At 31.0% G+C, this 19,960-nt stretch overlaps 1 pseudogene; it reads right to left on the minus strand.

Annotated features, from left to right (window-relative positions):
- LOC123917268 overlaps positions 1-19,960 on the minus strand; it is a 57,684-nt pseudogene that overhangs the window by 9,141 nt on the left and 28,583 nt on the right.

A 19,960-nucleotide genomic window follows, 5' to 3' on the forward strand; every position in this document is an offset into this window, starting at 1 on the left:
AAATAAAAAATGCTTATAAGCAATAATCAATTACTTGTAATAATATTGTAGTAGACAATTTTCCAACTTCAAAACGACCATGAACTTAAATGAGTGATGACAAAGATTTGAGAATAAAAGATAAAAAAAGAATAACTGTGTCGGGGCATAGTGTGTTATTGCAGAAACTAGTTCGAAGATGATTTCAAAATTACCCTCTACACACGTAAGACTATCACGTGACTTGTTCAAACACCCACTGATTAAACACTTATTTGTATTTTAGATTTAGTTGGTTTATTCATTAACCATAAACCACCGTAAACAAAAGCATACCTTGTCATCAAACAATTTCTTTACTGTTCCATTGAGGTCGCCTTCCCAGTGGTTTACTTCATCAAATTCTACATTTTCAAGAATTGTTGTGTTCGTCACACCAAATGAAAAATGTTCCATTCGAGGACATTCTTTGACAACTACAACTTCCAGCAACGGAAACATAACGGGGCACGTGCATGAGCAAAAGAGACAGAGTTTTGGTAAAGCAACAAGTTCTAGATATTGTAAACTGGAAAATTCAATCTTATTCATCTCATCTTCTTCTTTTCCGTCGACTACATCCTCAAGACAATTACACATTTTAATCTTCATGGTTGTGAGTTTGACAAGACTCTTTGCTGTTGAGTATGTTATCAAATTTATCAAACCATTGCAGTTTGTTACCTCCAAGTAGGTCAAGTAATTAAAGGTAACAGAAGAAGGCACCAATTTCATAAGACTGGAACAGTGCCAAACATCAATGCTTTCAAGAAAATGCAGAACGGGGTCCATTTGAAGTCCTTCTTTGCATATACATTGAAGCTTGTCCATGTACCATAACTTCAACTCTTTGAGTCGCGGGATAATTTGAGTTTCCTTTTCCGTACTTATGAGTTGTTCACCTTGAAATATCTCCCTGAATGAACTCCATTTGACTGACATGCTTTCTAAATTAGGAACATTTTTCAAGAACCAATGTGGAAAAGTAGCTTCTTCATTGTAGAATTCACCCACACCAATGCGTTTGACTTTGTTGAATTGAACCTCTGAATATTGGCTATGCAATATCATGTCAAAATATTTGGCATTCATGTAGAAATTCTCAACAGTGGCAAGTACCTATTGCAAAACTTAAATTAGAACAAAAGAAATATATTTTCCTTCTCGAGTTTTCAAACAATTATTAACACATCAAAACCAATTTATTAGCCTAAAGCCATCAACCAATATAAAAGACAAGTTGAATAATTTGTCATAAAGTTAATAACACATTAAAACAAATCAATATTTGCACATGTAAAATTTACATTTCATGTTACTCTTACCTCTTCAATCACAAACAAAGGTTGATATGTTGAGATATTGAGCTCATCATTTTTGGCACTTAATTGGTGTCTCAAAGGCTCTGCCTTAAATAGCTCAATTTTTGGACATCCGGAAAAGATGATTGTATTCAATGATTTACATTGAAGAGAATGGACTCCGGCAAAGAATGTCTTTAGTTTGGCCAAACAGTGAAGTCTAATGTATGTTAAATTAGGAAACACAAATTCAACTATCTCATCCACTCCTTCCTCCCTCCAAACAATTTCTTCAATCCCACATGAAGTCACTTCAAGTGTTTGAATTTTGTTCATATCTCTAGCTACTGAGAGCGGAAAGAGGCTTTTCAAACTTGTGCACTTCTCAACAGACACTTCAATTAAATTTTGAAACCCCATAGTGCTATGTTGGTCCTCCTTCCATACATGCTTCAGTTTTGGAAGATTAGATAGTGTTAATTTCTTCAATTGAGTAGAATTCTTCACAAGAATTTCTTTTTCAAATTCACCACCTTTCATATCAAAAACTGCTTCTAATGAATCACAATATGTGATATCTAATTCTTCCAAGTTCATTAGCACTTGTAGCAAATTTGGTTGAAAGAGAACCTCAGATAAAAAATCACATCTGTGAACCACTAGATACTTCAGACTCCTAAATAGATTGTGCTGAGGTTGACCATACCACAATTCTTTCAACTCTGGATATTCAGCCAGTTTTAAATGCTTAAAACCACCAAATGCCACCTGTGAAAACAGTTGTACCAAGATAGTTCAAACAAAAGTAATATTGATATTGATAATGTACTTACCTGTTGTGAATTCTTTAATAATCACACCAATAATCTTGATGTGTGGAGCAAATCGAATAAGCAATCAAAACGTGGAAATAGCAATAATAATCACGAACAAAAGATAAGTAATAAAACTGTAAGAACACGAAGCAATTGTTTACCCAGTTCAGTCAAAACCGACCTACTCTGGGGGAGAGAGCCACTCTCCGTTCCACTATCAATGAAAATCTTGATTACAACGATTCAATACAAAAGAGTTGTAAGAATTAGATTTCAATGATAAGTGATTACAAGATGAAAGAATCAACACCCAAAACCTAGAGATGAACCAAGAGTAACCCTCTTAACCCTAGCCGCCGTTTTGGTGAAAGAAACCCTCAAAACTTTCTCTGAAAAACAGAAAACGTGACCCTTGAAATACCCTGCAGCGATTTTCGCCCGAGGCACCAGTTTTTTCGCCTGGGGCGAAAATTTTCGCCTGAGGCACCAATGTTTTCGCCTGGGGCGAAAAGAAAACAGAGAGCTCCCTTTTTTCTGCTTCAAATTTCGCCCGGGACACAGGTTTTTCGCCCGGGGCGAAAAATAACAGATTAGTGTTTTTTTCACGTTTTCAAGGCAATTCCCAACATTACCAAATCTATATCTATATACATAGCAAAATTCTTTGCAAATTTGAAATACTCTCCCTATCCCTAACTTGTTTAATTTTACATTTTCACCTAACTGAGTTCGTAAATGTTATATATACTTTGTTGATGACTCAACGCGCTTGATAATTTCTTCATAAATTATTTCATTTCTAAAATGAAATTTTTCATTCTCCAACCAGAAAATTATCATAATAGAGATATCCTTATCAAATCAAAATGAAATTTTTTAACATTGTGGATTAAAAACCAACTATCATGCATCCAAAGAAAAGAACAAAACCAACACAAGGGTAAATCGTAATATTGTTGCACAACAAATAAATTGGTAAATCAAGCATACCTTATCTTCAAATATGTTGGTTATTGTATCATTTAGGTTTCCCTTCCAAAGCCATTCATCATTTTCTGCAATTTTAACTTTTCGAAGATTTGGTGTACTTGTGTTTCCCTCTGAAAAAATCTTCATGCGAGGACACTCCCTCACAATTACTTCCGCCAACATTGGAAACTTCAAGAAACACTTAGTAGAACAAAATTTGTTGAGGCTTGGCAAACAATCCAACATCAATAATTCTAAACTAATAAATGCAATGTCAACATTTTCCTCTCCAGTAATTATTTCTTCAAGTGAATTACAGTCTTTTACCTTCAGCGAAATGAGCTTGTGCAAACTTTGTGCCGTAGGAGATGTAATTAATTTCTTTAACCCGTTGCAATTTGTTATCTCCAGATATTCCAAATGATTAAGGGTGGCGGAGGAAGGCAATAAACTTAACAAACTAGAACAATTATCAACATATAAGTTTTCAAGGAATGCAAGAACAGGATCAATTTGGAATCCTTCCTCACATATATGTTGAAGCTTATGTAATTGATACAACGTGAGCCTTTTGAGTTGTGGGTAAGTCTTCTTCTCACTTATTTGTCCTTCATCTTGAAATATTTTCTTGAAGCTACTCCATTCAACAACTAGTGACTCAAGAGTGTGCACATTTTGAAGAAACCAATAAGGAAATGTAGCATCTTCAATAATATCAAAGGACAAAGAAAGAAATGTCATTTTGGTGAACAGGGCACTTGAGTTTTGGGCTTGCAATATCACGTTAGCTTCTTTGTTATTTATTCTCAACTTCTTCAAATTTGGAATAACCTAAAATACATATAAAGAACAATTTAAAAGAATTTTAATATTGCCACAAAAAGTAATTACTTTAACTCAAATTTGCACTCCATATTTTTTTATTGCCTCTATACATTCTATAGATATTTATCAAATATATCTATAAACAAAAATGTTTTGAGAACTTTTGACATAAATTGTTCCAAATACTGTTCTCTAAATTGAGTATTATCATGTTTTTGCATATATTTGAAAATATTTTTATTTTTTATAGGAGTTTCCAATTTTGTTTCTTTTTCTTTTTCTTCTTACTAAATTTGTATTTTTATAAAGAAGAATTTTTATATTATCATTTTTTTTTTCGACAAAATTTTATTTTTATAAAGAAGAATACCAAGGTATCACCACTTTGTGGTCATTACGGGAAGCTCACAATGACCTTGTTTTCTTGGAAAAATTAAAAAAAAATAAAAAAAATAGAGGTAATAGTCTAAATCAAAGGCAACTTATGTGTATCATTCTAAATTTTGAATTTTTTTTATTGATCATGTTTAGCACATTATAGAAATTTGTCTTGCAAAAGTTTAATTGTCTTTAATAATATATGAATGAAATATAAATTTTTAATATTAAATTCATCTTTTGTTAAAAATTCTAAATTTGTGTGGAAGAGATTCTTTTAATATTATAAATATGAATACAAAAACTCATTCAAAATTGTATAAAAAAATTAAAAGTTATTCCGTCTGTTCCAAAATATAAGTCATTTTGAGAAAAAATTTGTACCAAATTATAAACCACTTTACATTACCAATATAGCATTTAATGCTAGTTTTCCTATTATACCCTTAATCATTTATTACTTTCTCTTCTTTCAATTATTCAAATTATTTTTTATATACCATTAATGAAGGACAATTTTGTAAACTAACTCATAATTTCTCTTTTTCATACAACATTAGTTAAATTTCTTAATTTGTGTAATTTGGCCAATGTGACTTATATTTGGAACGGAGCGAGTACTAATTAGTAATTAATTGGTGCACAATCTCAATACTAGATTTGGAAAATATAAAAAAGTGAAGTCATGTGTTTATCAAAGTTTGAAAATTTTGAATTTTATTATGAATTATGAATGAAATCATAAATATTTGATATAAGTCAAGAAATTGTTCCTCCCAAAAATCGAACTCGGGTTCTCCTGAAATCTGTTCTTTGGTGAAGTTCATCATTAACCACTATTTTTTTTTGACAAAAAGCTCATTAACCACTTAAGCTCAATGACTTAGTTTATTTGCTAGCTGGTGAGATTCTACGGTCAAAATATTACTATAAATAATCTAAGAGGCCTTATCACTTATTTAAAAAATTGTTAAGAAAATGAGTTTGCAAGAGTCGACCAAAAAATTGGCCATTGAAATGAACAGCATCAAAATTTCGTGAAAAATTTAAATGATCAATATAAAAAATTATAATTTATAAAATATCAAATGGTTATTAATTTTTTTAAAAAATCTAAAACTTTTAAGTTTTTTATTGTGAAAAAAAAAACTTTTAAGTTTTTTCTTGTTTTTTTACTGAATTAGTTTTCAATTTGACAATTGAATACATGCATCTATATGCATACATACCTCTTCAACAATGAAAGGTGGTTGTGGCGTTAAAACGGAGAGTTTGTCATCTTGAAAATTGGAGCTTCTTGTAGACAGAGTTCTGTACAAATTCAACTTTGCACAATTGAAAACATCAATTTCCTTCAAAGATGAACATGATAGGGTATGCTCTTTAGCATAGAAACCCTTGAGTTTATGCAAGTTCCAAAGCAATAAAATACTTAATTGATTAAACTCAAATGTGGGAGCTGCACTCACTCCAGCTTCTTTCTCCTCTGCAACAATTTCCTTCATATTTCCACAGTTTTTTATATGAAGTTCTTGGAGATGTGAACAACGAGTGGCTATAGAAAGTGGTAATAGATACTCCAAGCTTTCACAGTTTGCAAGTCTTACAACAATAAGAATTTGAAAACTAAGAATTCTGCGAAGATCCCCACTCCATATATTTTTCAGTTTTGGCAATCCATCAATAACAACTTTCAAATGTGTTGTATTCTCTGCACTGCCATTTTCATCGAAACTCAATTCAAATATCTCTTCTACCAAAGCACAAGCTGTAACCTCCAACATCTCTAACTTCTCATATGTTTTTTGCATTGAAGAAGGAAAAACAACAACAATTTTCTTACAATTGCTCACTTGCAACATCTTCACTGTTACAAATTCGCGGTGCCATATTGTGTTCAAGTTGTCCATGTCTTTCAATGTGATTTTCTCTAATTTGGAAAAATGAACCTAAAAAATTTATAAATAGCCAATATCATTATACATAATTATTTAAATACAAGTTTAAAATTAATTGAATGTTCCGAGTGGTAGAATTAACATACCTCTTCCATTTTATTGTTTCTTTCTTTTTTGGCTATTATATCCTCCATCAAAGGACAATTACTTATTTCAAGTTTTTTGAGGTTCTCAAGACTTTTAACCATAATAGACGAGAATAAGTACTTCAATCCATCACAACTCTCCACAATCAAGCTCGTTAAGTTGCACATAGACCGATGATTGTCATTCCAAATTTTATTCGAATTGAGAAAACTCAATTTAAGGAAATCCAAATCTGGAAATGCAACCTACATAAAAACAAATTAACATAAATCATAATTGAATGCTAATGTATGATGTATATATCTTAACAAAAATATGATAAACATTTAAAAATATATATCGATACAACATTGATGCGTTAAGATCGATATTAGTATTATAAATGGATTATAAACAAAAAAAAATATTAGTATTATAAATGAAATTTAATAACTATATAAGTCTACAAAGATGGGTTTTTATAATAAATTAAAGATTGATACTCAATTGCTTATTTACTAAACCTGCCAATTTATCTATTACTCATTTTGTACCACAATATATGTCACTTTGACACTTTTACATATATTAAGAAATATAATTAATGTTATACGGAAAAGAGAGTTGATTTACAAAATTGTCATTCATTTATGATATGGAAAAAATAAATTGAAGAATTGAAAGAAGAGCAAGTAATAAATAGTTAATGGTATAATATGAAAAATAACATTAAATGCTTCATTGGTAAACGACATATATTGTTGTACCTAAACATATCACAAAATTAAAAAGAACATACCTGATCATTGAACAATGGTGTTGAAACAGAAGGCTCTAACCCTTGATGTTTTTGCTCACTTCTGGAGATGAAATTCTGAAGTGTCTCCAAATGTTCTAAAGTCAAAGAACGAAATCGAAAAACTGTTGATGCACTTGAACTGTTGTCTCCGAGCACTATCTCCTTCATAGAATTACACTGACAAACTTCAATCTTAGAAAGTTGGGAAAGTTCTTTAACCAATGTAAAGGAGAAAAGATATTTCAATTGGACACAATTTTTGACTTTGATAACACTAAGACTTCCAAAACAAGTAATTGAAAGTGGATTAAGACATATATGCTCCAAATTTTTAAGATTATGAAGTACTAGTGTTTCCAAGATGCGAAAGCACGCATGGATTTGATTCCTCTCTTGAGAGTCAACAATATGCTTCATGTTTGCATTATTTTGGACGTGGAGATGTTTCAACAATGGAAATCCTTCTCCATTTAGTTGATAAACCATATTTTGAATTCCACCTACATCATCCAAGTACAAATTCTCAACACCCTTAATCAATGCATTTATTTCGTGCTCCAAATGTATGTTAGTACCAAGTTTGAGCATCAATGTTTTTGAGGTTCCATTCACAATGTCAGACCATTCCCATACATCACCAATAGCTATTTTATATCTTTCCAACTTCTCAAACACTGTCTGCAAGTCCCTTGGCAACATCCAACTCTCGGGAATTTGTAATTCTAGAGTTGTCAATTTGGGTAGTTTTCGAAGCTCAGAAATGCTAGCATTTTTGTTTTGAGCCGTTGAACTCGCATCTCCCCAATTAACAAAGGTATTGCCCATGTACAACTCCTCCAGTTTGGTCAAGCTTGATATAATGTTAGGTGGGAGCACTTCTATTCCTGAATTACTCAAATCAAGCATTCTCAATTGAGTCAATTGCCCTATTTCTCTTGGCAACTTGGTCATTGAAGAACCCCAAAGGGAAAGAATTTTTAAATTTTGCAAAGCATTGATTTCAACCATATTTTCCAAAATGCAAAAATCCAAACACAGTGTTTGAAGGTCGGTTAGGAAGCGAAAGGAAGTGGGTAATGAAGACAAGTTCAGCAATGTTAAATCTAGGACTCTAAGGCTTCCCATACCCTCAAAAAAATCATCAGGGACTTCTAAAGAACGGTTCTTCTTACTGTCCAAACACAAAAACTTCATGTTTGGACAGTCAATCATTTGAGGAAGCTCTGGCTCACAACCATCTAGAACGACCTGCGTGCACCTTGTTAAAAAATCCTTGGTTGGGTATTCCTCATCTGATTGTTTTCTCAGAAATACATGTTTGTCCCTACGTGCTATGGAGATAGCAAAATCACGAACAAAGTCATGCATTTGGATATTTCCACTTGTTTTCATTTCAAGCAAACAAGTTGCCTCCAAAGAATGGATTATTGAATAAAGTCTATTTCTAGCATCATCCACAATCTTAATATCCTTTAATATATGCAAACCCATCGCAACTTTTAGAAAGTAATGTACCTTTTCATTTGGAAATAATGCAAAAAGCAAGAAGACATCCCTCATTTCATCACTCTTCAATGAGTCGTAACTTAATTCTAAAGCAGAAAAAATTGTATCATGACCACTTTGTAATCTCCTTAATGCATCTTTCCAAAATTGAACATCCCTCTTATCTTTCAATGCTCGAGCAACTGCCACTACCACAAGAGGCAAACCTTCACATTTTTGGGCAACTTGAATTGCTACACCTTTCAGATTGCTATCTTTAATCACATCCCCAGCCATAAATTGAAACAAGCTCCATGTCTCGTTTTCACTCATAAGTTCAAGTTTGAAAGTTAAATCCTTTGGAACATCCATTTGAAGCAAAACATCTTGATTTCTAGATGTCATCAACAATTTACAACCATTATGTTCATTACCAAATGGAATTCCAACTTTCTTCAAATCAAGTTTGGTCCATATATCATCTAGAATGACAAGGATATTTTTTTCCATCATGATTCTTTGTCTCAGGCGATGTGCTCTGCCAAGAATAGTCTCCTCATCGAATCGTAGACCCAACAAATCTGCAATCTCCCCTTGAATTGTTTTAATGTCTGGATCTTTTGTTACATTCGTTGTAACAATTGTATCAAACAATTTGTGTTGCTTAGATATTTCAAAAACTTCCTGCAGCAGAGTGGTTTTACCCACCCCACCCAACCCATAGACCCCAATGTTGCATGAATTTTGGTGCGTTAGTGCCTTCATAATGTTCTCTTTAAGTGATTCCCTTGTCTCATAATTTTCACCACCTCTTGTTGAGGAGGAGGAGGCTTCTCCATCTAGGGTGGGAAGGTAACCAATTCGATCAAACTTCCCTTTTTCTTGAACTTCAATAACATCTTTTACAATTTTTGTGGCTTTCCTACTCAGTTGATGACGCAAAATCAAATTGGGGAACGGGCATGCTGAGCACCTAGCATTGGCACGACGAGGATCATTTTCAAGCTGATTTGCCTTTACAATGACCTCATCCACTTTCTCTAACCAGTTCATCACATCTCTTTCAATCTTTTTACCGTTTCTCCTTTCTTCTTCAACGGAATGGGTTATTCTTTCTTTGGCAGCCTCAAGGTTTGTAACACTAACCGCTAACATACTGAAATTGCCATTGTAGAATATCAAGTAACCTGCTTGACGTCCAATAGGCACAACAGTATGTTCTGCTACTATTCCAACAATAGAAGATAGAATTTCCATTGATTATCTTTTCTTCTCCTCTTTCCTTGTGACTTGAGTTTGCCTGAAAGTGAAAGTAAAAGGCATTGTTTCCGATGAGGGCAAAAGAAACAAGGGAAACATTTGGAAAGGTGAGGACATCACACAATACTATATTTTTAACAAGTGAGAGGAATTGTTTTTATTTTAACAAGCAAAAATGGATTTCATTAACAAATAACAACTAGTCCTAAGCAGAACGTCAAGCGTTTACGACAGCAAAACACTGGTCAACCAATGCCCAAACCAGAAGATTAGAAATTAGACTTAGCTTAAATTTGGGAACAAATGTGAAAATCCAGAAGATTCTAAAACAACTATAGGGATTAAAAACATATTTAACCTGTTTTTTTGTACAACCCTACCTACATTATCTACATTTAATTTATTAATTAATTGTTGATATTATTCATTTTTGAATTGAATTTATATGCACTCTAAAGTGAATTGCCCATTTTAAAAGACTTAGATTTTCTAACTATTAGACTATTTAACAAAAAAAAATTTGGATTAAAAATTAAATTATTTGAAGTATAAAAACCATGAAAGTAGTCTCATAAGTGTAGCTCAAATGGTAGCTACTAAAGACATTATTGGAATGGTCGGGGTTCGAATCCCGAATTTCACATTTAAATGTGAAAGTCTAGCCACTAAGCTACTTGACCCAAAAAAAAACCCATTAAAGTAAAAGAAGTAAGAATGCTTCAAGGTACAAAACTGAAAAATAAATGAATTTAAAAGAACAATGCGCTGAAAGATAAATTTGTTAAATATGTAACGTACTCAAAATTAAAAATATGTAAAGTACTAAAAATTATAAAAAAATGTTAAGGTTCTTTTCTGGTTAGTCAAAAAAAACTTTAAAAATTAAGTATTTGACCATTTGAGGAGGAAAAATTGTTAAAATTTAGTCAAAATTTCAGAAATAATAAGGGACTAAAATTGTGCAGTTAAAAATAACAAAACTAAAATTATAGTTTTAACAAATAGAGGGATTAAAACCTTAATTAAGCCTAAAGTTTAACATATAAATGAATAGTTTATTTAACCAAAACTAAAAAAAATAAAAAATAGTTTATAGTGGCGGCAACGACGGCAAGATATGCCGTAGCAACTGACTTTTGCAGCATGCATATATAACACTCAATAAAATACGATCTAGGTGTAAAGGTTAGAGAGTGATCAAATCTTTGTCATTGTTTCTTTATCGTATTTAATTTGGTTCATCTACTCATCTTGATTTAGTTTATCTCTCTATATTGAATAATATGTTATATTGAAATTAAAATCTTATTTTAAGAAGATATAACATCATTCGAAGAAAATAAGCTTCTAGAGGATTTTTTTTTTTGCAAAGGCAAAGAAGAATTATAATAAGAGCAAGCATCCCAAGTATAAGAAGTAGATAAGGGAGAGATACAAATTAAGCTTTGATCCGGGACATATATACAACAAAATGCCAAGTTTCCAGAGGATTAACATGTTTTGAATAGTTTTTTTTCTTTTTCAATTTTTCGACTCTCTCATCTTTATTGGGTAAAATATAGTGGGGTGATTCTAATCTTTTTCATATACAACGAATTGTTTCTTCCTCCTTGATTTGATTTATCTACTCTATATTAAATAATATGTTTTATTGAAACTATAATTTTTTTTGTTATCATGATATTGGTACGAAGTTTCCACCGCCGTAAGCAATGACTATTCTTCGTCGGAGAATCTATGGGACACACAAGGTGGATTCTCCCATCTCAACCGAATTTTTTCTATACGCATGAGCTAAGAATCAAACCCCTGACCACATGCTTAAGGGGACCAAAATTCATACCACTTGGACCAATTCATTGTTGGTAATTATAATTTTATTTTAAGATAATATAATGTCAATTGAAGAAGACAAAATTTATAGGGGGATAAAATTGGTTTGGGTTTCAATTTCTTCTTTGATTTTGTTTTTTTTTTTTTTTGTACAAAAAGGGGGGCCATGCTCCTCTTCTTTGATTTATCTACTCTGATCTTTTTTTTCTTATTTTAAGATAATATAATGTGAATTGAAGAAGACAAGCTTCTTATTCTAGAGTTTAAGAAAATACTTATTATTTATATTATTTTAAATTTTATTTATAGTTTTCACTTTGCACCATTTTATTACTCCCACAAAAATAATTCTCTTTGTAAAATTATATTTTTTTTGTCAAAAAATGATAATTTATTGCTCTAAATATAAAATTGAGGGGAAAACTTTTAGATTAATTTTGAGACCAAAATTACAAAATTAAAATTTACACTTGAGAAACCAAAAAAATTATTTTAAAAAATGGGAATATTTTCTCGGTGAAGGGTTTCGAGGTTGAACAGTGGATCCTCAACCAAGAGACCTCTCGAGAGATAACAAAAAAAGGACTATTTTTGTTAGTGTGATAAAATAATAAGATTGAATTTGCAATTAAATCTATATTTAATAGATTTAATTTGTATATAACAATACATATTATAATGTATAAAACCTGTTAAAAAATTATAAAGATCATATACCTCGTTCTGCTTGGCACGGGTCTTTATAGTAATTAATAGATATATAGAAAGAAAATGATTTAGTTACTTGAATTTTGATTCACAAAAATGAGTTTTGTATAAATAAGTTTTTGACCTTTTCACTTTTTATATGATTATATATCCGGAAAATAAAAACTTAATTTTGAGCATTTTTAAAAATGGCGTAATTTTGAAGGTGAATTTTAAGGTGATGGCTCTATTTTGAAAAATGTCAAAATATTATTTTATGGATAGTTGTATTTTTAGCCGATATATTGTAAACATAAAGGAGACTCTGTCGAAATTTCATGATAAAAATATTATTTCCCAGATTTTAGTGCCCCATCATCTCAATTAAGAAACGTGAGGGACAAAAAGTGTAATTTAGCCTAAAATTAATTTCGCTTTATTTTTCTTTCTAACAATCATAGACTAGACATTTAAAAATGGGCAAAAAAAAAATGAGAAGAGTTAGGAGCTCTTACCTGTATTTTATATAGTTTAAGAAAATACTTATTAATATTATTTATATTATTTTAAATTTTATTTATAGTTTTCACTTTTGCACCATTTTATTACTCCCCCAAATTAATTCTCTTTGTAAAATTATATTTTTTTTGTCAAAAAATGATGATTTATTGCTCTAAATATAAAATTGAGGGGCAAAATTTTAGATTAATTTTGAGACCCAAATTACAAAATTAAATATTACACTTGAGAAACCAAAAAAATTATTTTAAAAAATGGGAATATTTTCTCAGTGAAGGGTTTCGATGTTGAACAGTGGATCCTCAACCAAGAGACCTCTCGAGAGATAACAAAAAAAGGACTATTTTTGTTAGTGTGATAAAATAATAAGATTGAATTTGCAATTAAATCTATATTTAATAGATTTAATTTGTATATAACAATACATATTATAATGTATAAAACCTGTTAAAAAATTATAAAGATCATATACCTCGTTCTGCTTGGCACGGGTCTTTATAGTAATTAATAGATATATAGAAAGAAAATGATTTAGTTACTTGAATTTTGATTCACAAAAATGAGTTTTGTATAAATAAGTTTTTGACCTTTTCACTTTTTATATGATTATATATCCGGAAAACAAAAACTTAATTTTGAAAAATGTCAAAATATTATTTTATGGATAGTTGTATTTTTAGCCGATATATTGTAAACATAAAGGAGATTCTGTCGAAATTTCATGATAAAAATATTATTTCCCAGATTTTAGTGCCCCATCATCTCAATTAAGAAACGTGAGGGACAAAAAGTGTAATTTAGTCTAAAATTAATTTCGCTTTATTTTTCTTTCTAACAATCATAGACTAGACATTTAAAAATGGGCAAAAAAAAATGAGAAGAGTTAGGAGCTCTTACCTGTATTACGAATAATGAACGGAACAATTGGTGCTATTTGATCTGCAAACAAAAACAGCAACAACAAAAAATTAGACGAGTTCATCCAAAAAAAAGTAAAAAGTGAAGGGGAACAAAAAAATGCATGCATACCTCGAACTCCAACCTTTGAAATCAACAGAGTGAGTACTGAATTTAAAATATATAAGATTACTTTTTTTTTCAGTTTTTTTTTTTTTTTCTTTTTCTATATGAAATGGAAGAATGACGGAAACTGAAAACAAGTTAATAAAACAGAGATACCAATAGGTTGAAGACTCAAATATTTAGGTGGTTAATTTTAATTTGAGATGGGTTTCAGAAATTGAGAAGCTGTTTTGTAAGAGAGTTTTGCTGTAGGTGAGAGCAAGATACATATTCTTATTTTTGGTGGTGAGCAAGCAAGATACATATTCTTTTTCTTTTGGTTACGCAAGATACATATTCAAATTCTACAGGAAAAGACATAGTAATATTTAGTAAATTAATTATTTATCATTATTAATAATTTAGTAACATTTAGTATCATTATTTTTGGTGGTGAGCAAGCAAGATACATATTCTTTTTCTTTTGGTTACGCAAGATACATATTCTAATTCTACAGGAAAAGACATAGTAACATTTAGTAAATTAATTATTTATCATTATTAATAATTTAGAAACCTCAAGAAATACCACTCAATAGCATAAAGATGGTTGTACCTCTCACTCGTAGAAAGAGTAAGGGCTATCGAGGTTTTTACCTATAAAAGTAATTTTAGAGAAGAGTTTCATTCTATCGACAAGATTATCAATTGTCGAAGACTCAACGGTAAAGATAATATCATTCCGGGAGGTCTAAATAAACCATACATGCCACATTAAAACCATACCTAATCGTACCCGAAGTCTCACACCCATAAAAAAAAGCTCTCAATAACAAGAATTGAGATTTAGTAATCTATTATTGTGATGAACCTACAATCTTAAGAGCATCCACAATTGAACTACTCATTTTTTAATACTTAAGTGGGTCCTACAAGTACACATCATTCATTTATAATTTTTTTAATAATAGTACATAATAAGTACTCAATCCCTCCAACTCAAAACCTATTTAAAAGTTTTAAATTGGTCCCACTAGTAGCACATCTATCCAATAACTCAACATCATTTTAAATGGGTCCCACAAAAATTATTTAGGTACTATGTCTTATCGTAGAACTAATACCTATTAGGTACAATTTTACTTTTGCTCCAATGAGAATACCTATTAGGTACTAGTACTTAAAAATATAAGTACTACCATTGGAGAAGAGTTTCATTTTATCCCCAAGATTATCAATCATCGAAGACTCACCAACAAAGATAATTTCATTTCGTGAGGTAAAAATAGACCATACATACCACATTAAAATCATACCTAATCGTACCCGATGTCTCACACCCATAAAAAAAAGCTCTCAATAACAAGAATTGAGATTTAGTCATCTATTATTGTGATGAACCTACAATCTTAAGACGTCTATTTATTTTATCGCTTGTTTTCTAAATCAAAAAAATTCCTCTTTTTTTCAAAGATCAATATTTTAGCTAATCACAATGGTGGGAAGAAATGGATACTCAACACAAAGTCTCTATGAATAGATATTTTTATTAGGATGATTGAACTATGTATTTGGGTTATCAAGTTTTTGGCACCGTTTCTAAGAACTTTGCTATGGCTATTGATTTCTTTTTGCTACATAATGTTTTCTTATTCCTTTACTTCTTTTTGCGATTTTAGTTTTTTACTTTTCATTTCTTTTATATGGATACAAAAGATTTTAAAACCGACAAAAAAGAATAAAATTTTATTTATCAATTCTTTCATCACCATGGCCACCCAAAAAATTATGACTATACTATTTCTTGAATTAACTAAATTCGAACTTAACAATGCTCGAAATAAAATCATAGAATCAATAGCGGATACATGATTGCAGGTGGTCCAACAAATCTTAGAATATAGGGAAAACCGGATAGTAACGGATCTCGAGAGCTTTGATATCATCTTAGAATTGAGAGTTGGGCTTAATTCACTCATAAAAAATCGACTTGTAAAATTAAGATTGCATCTACTTTATAAAGCTTTGTTCATGTTATCTCACATTGTGAGACTTCTTAACATAAAGTAATAGAAAATTATTCAAAAAGTGTGGCAAGATGTTGTGTTACACACTTATTAGAACATTGTGGCCTTGGGATACAAAAAAATTTAGAGCCGTGTTATCTGGATTATGTAGTCAACATTTCTAAAATATAAAAAATGTTAATTTCAATATAAAAGCTTGCTTTTTTTTTTTTAACACTAGTTATCTGCTGCTCTTATGCAAAAATACGAAAACCTAATCTGCGCTCAGACACTATAAAATCACAGATCCCTGCTGTTAGTGAATGGCCTTTGCCAAAACAATTGAGAGGTTTTCTTCAAATTGAGACCATTAATTTTCACTTTCAACCAATACCAAACCACGATCTACATTTTCTCGATCAACCAGATGATTAGCGCTCCTTACAACCTTGAAAAACGATGACCTCCGTTCCATGGTGAAGCCTGGATAACTAACCTAACTCACATAACATGTATAATTACGTGTTTTCAAAAAGAACAAAAAAAAAAATCTAACTTATCTAAAGCAATGATTAATTTATTTCTTTTTGTTTTTTTGGTACCAATGATTAATTTATTTCTGACTTATAACTTATCTAAAGCAATGATTAATATATTTGCAGTGTTTCAGATACTAAATTTGTTCCGGACACAAATATAAGAAAAAATAACCGTTTATGCGGTGTTTAAGTAATTTAGTTAAGTGTGATTAATTTTCTTGATTTAATGGAAAATATGAGTTATGTTAACTATATTACCCTTTGAAAAGTGATTTATGCTTTGTAAATTACATAAACTTTTGAAAAGTGAAATGATTAAATAATGATATATTAGAAATAGTAGTATTAATTAGTTTAAAAGTAGTTGACTTTTGCTTATATTTGTGTCCAAAATTTGAAGGTTTTTTTTCTTCTTATATTTGTGTTCGGAGGGAGTACCTCTTAGCGGGATTCAAATTTTAATTTGTCACATTGTGAGAGTTTAGTCCTATTTGCTAGACTAAACCCCATATGTAGTTATTTTTAACTTTATTAGTAATAACTATTTCTTAACATGAAAAGGCTAAAGAGAAGCAATGATAAAGGTACAGATATCCCAACTATGTTGGCACCCCTGCACTCCCAACCAAAATGCCCAACTCTAACCAAATATTATTAAAAATAAAATAAAAAAGTTTGGGAGACTAGACCAAAACCCAAGGTAACAATAGTGCAAACCAAATAAGTTGGTCAACTGCCTCATTAAAAACCTTAGCAAGGAAAATCCGGTGGGATAAAACCTTGATGAAGGGAAAAAGAGTGCAGTTTGATCATACAAAAACAAAGTATTATTTAAATCTAAATTCAGAAAATCAAACCTACTATAATGATAAGCTTTAGAGACATTATAAAGAACATGATCCCACCAAGTGAAACTAGAACCATGAAGTCAGAGAGAAGCAATCCTGTCAGGGCACTGATTACCTTCCCTACAAATGTGAGACACAAAAAAGTACATATTCTTGAGAAGATAAGTTGAGAATTAGATTCCAACCAAAGAACAACACAAAGACAAATAAACAAAATGTAAAACAAAACTATCACTGACAACAGTTAATATCAGAGTATAAACAAAACCATAAGTGGAAGGGAAACAAAATCATGTATGAAGTCATTAATTTCAACAGTTTACAGAAGTCAACACATGTATAGTAGGCAATATCGATCACTTTCTCTATTTTTAATAGAAAATAAGTTAATGCAGCATGTTCTTAATTTTATTATAGAAAATCACTGACAACTGAATTTGGGTAAATCTCAAAATATATTATAGTGTTAAACTTTCACACATAGGGAAAATTAAGTAGAATGTTAAATGAATATAGTTATTACTCCAATGTTTATCTAAACTGTCACTTTAGGAACTTGGAATTTTGTAGACTCTAACTAATTAACCGATGAAAATTTCATTTCTTAATCCATAGTTAATTTCAAAGTCACCGTCCAATCATGCACCAAATTAATATTGTAAGCCTTGGTAATTAGAGCATTTCTTACATGGGCACAAACACATTTAATAATCTTCTCTGCTTTTTTTAATTATTTGTGTGTGCGCTCAAACATTTTTCATTCAGGGTTATATCCGGGTAAGTGTTCAGGATAATTATGTGAATAATAAGTAAACAATTTTCATAATTAAAAATGACAATTGTGTACCTTTTCTATGAACAATTGTTCAATAGTTGTGTTAAGATCACCTTTCCATCTCTTCTCTCCTTCTTCCACTTCAACTTTTGTCAGGCATGGTGCTACTGTGACTCCTGATGAGAATATCTTCATTTGAGGGCACCCTTCAACAGTGAAAATTAAGAAAGATGGGAATATGAATGTTTGTTTCCCATAACAGAAGCTTCTAAAACTTGGCAAAGAAGACAATTTCAAGTATTCCAAGTTTTCAAATATGATGTTTTCCTCTGCTTTTTCTTCATCAATCTGTTTCACAACATCCAACATCTTCTCACAATTCATTATTATTAATGTTGTGAGTTGTACAAGACTTTTAGCTGTTGAGGATGTTATTAAATAAGTAAGCTCTTTGCAATTGTCCACATTCAAATATGTTAAATTTGTGAAAGATGTTGATGATGATGGTACCAAGTTTATCAAACTTGGACAACTTGATACATACAACACTTCAAGATATTGCAGCAAAGGATGATCCAATGAAAAGTCTTCCTGCCATATGTACTTGAGATTTTCCAATTCAAAAATCCACAAAATTCTTATTTGATTTGAAACATGCATATTGAGATGATCAGTGGTTTCTTTAGTGGGGAACAATGTTTCAAAAGAACTATTACGCACTTGAACATGTTTAACATTTGGAAATGTTGAATGCAATTCATTCAGAAAAATAGTTGGAGTTTCATCGAAGCATTGCAAACGAAGAAATTCAACTTGATGAAAGACATTTTCTTGATTCAATATCTCCATCACATCCTGGCCATTTATTGCCAATTCCTCCAGGTTGGGGCTCAACTGAAAAACAAATTAGTACTAGTTTATGAGGTAAACTAATCAATTAAATTAAACATTCAAAATTAATACTAGTTTACGAGGTTGGGGCTAAACTGAGAGGGAAAAAAAAGTATGGTTGGATTTACCTTTTCAATAGAAAATAGAGCTTGTTGAGGTATGATGGTATTTCCGCCTGCTGCGTTAGGCTGTTGGAAGTCTAAATGGTTGAATGAAAACATTCTTAATGCTTCACAACGATATACATTAAGAATCTTCAAGGAAGGAGGGCACTCTAAAACATACTTTCCCCGATAGAAGCTCTTAAGGTTTGTCAAACGATATAGTACCAATGTATTCAGTTGGGGAAAATTAAAATTGATTTCCATTGATCCTTCTTCCATTTCTACAATTTCCTCAACTCCGCAAGACTCTATATCAAGCATTTCAAGTTGTCCAAGATCTTGGCATAGTGACAATGGAAAGATATATAGCAAGCTTTGGCACATAGAAACATCCACCTTGCATAAGTTTCCAAAGCTCATAATTTCATGAGGATCCTCATTCCATATTTGCTTCAATTTTGGCAAACTAGATAAAGTCAAACTTTTCAACTGAGTGCTTTGTTTTATCAATATTTCTCTAGACTTGATACCTTTCACATCAAACACTGCTTCTAACGAGTCACAGTCTGTTACTTTTAAATCTTCCAATCCATGCAGCGCTTGCATTACATTTGATGGTAAAAGTACATGTGATAAAAAATCACATTTTTGCACAACTAGGGATTTCAGATTGCAAAACACATTGCGATTAAGTTGGCCATACCACAAATCTTTTAGCTCAGGGTAGTCGGATAAGGCCAAATGCTTGAATTTACAAAATGCAACCTGATCAATCATATTAATATATAATGAGACAGATCAAAATTGCTTTTAAGCAATATTTAATTATATATTAATATTGTAGTCTGCAACTTTCCACCTTAAATAAATTGGTGGATTAAA

The sequence above is a fragment of the Trifolium pratense genome, linkage group LG3 (genome assembly GCF_020283565.1).
Source record: "Trifolium pratense cultivar HEN17-A07 linkage group LG3, ARS_RC_1.1, whole genome shotgun sequence".
Taxonomy (NCBI): Eukaryota; Viridiplantae; Streptophyta; class Magnoliopsida; order Fabales; family Fabaceae; genus Trifolium; species Trifolium pratense.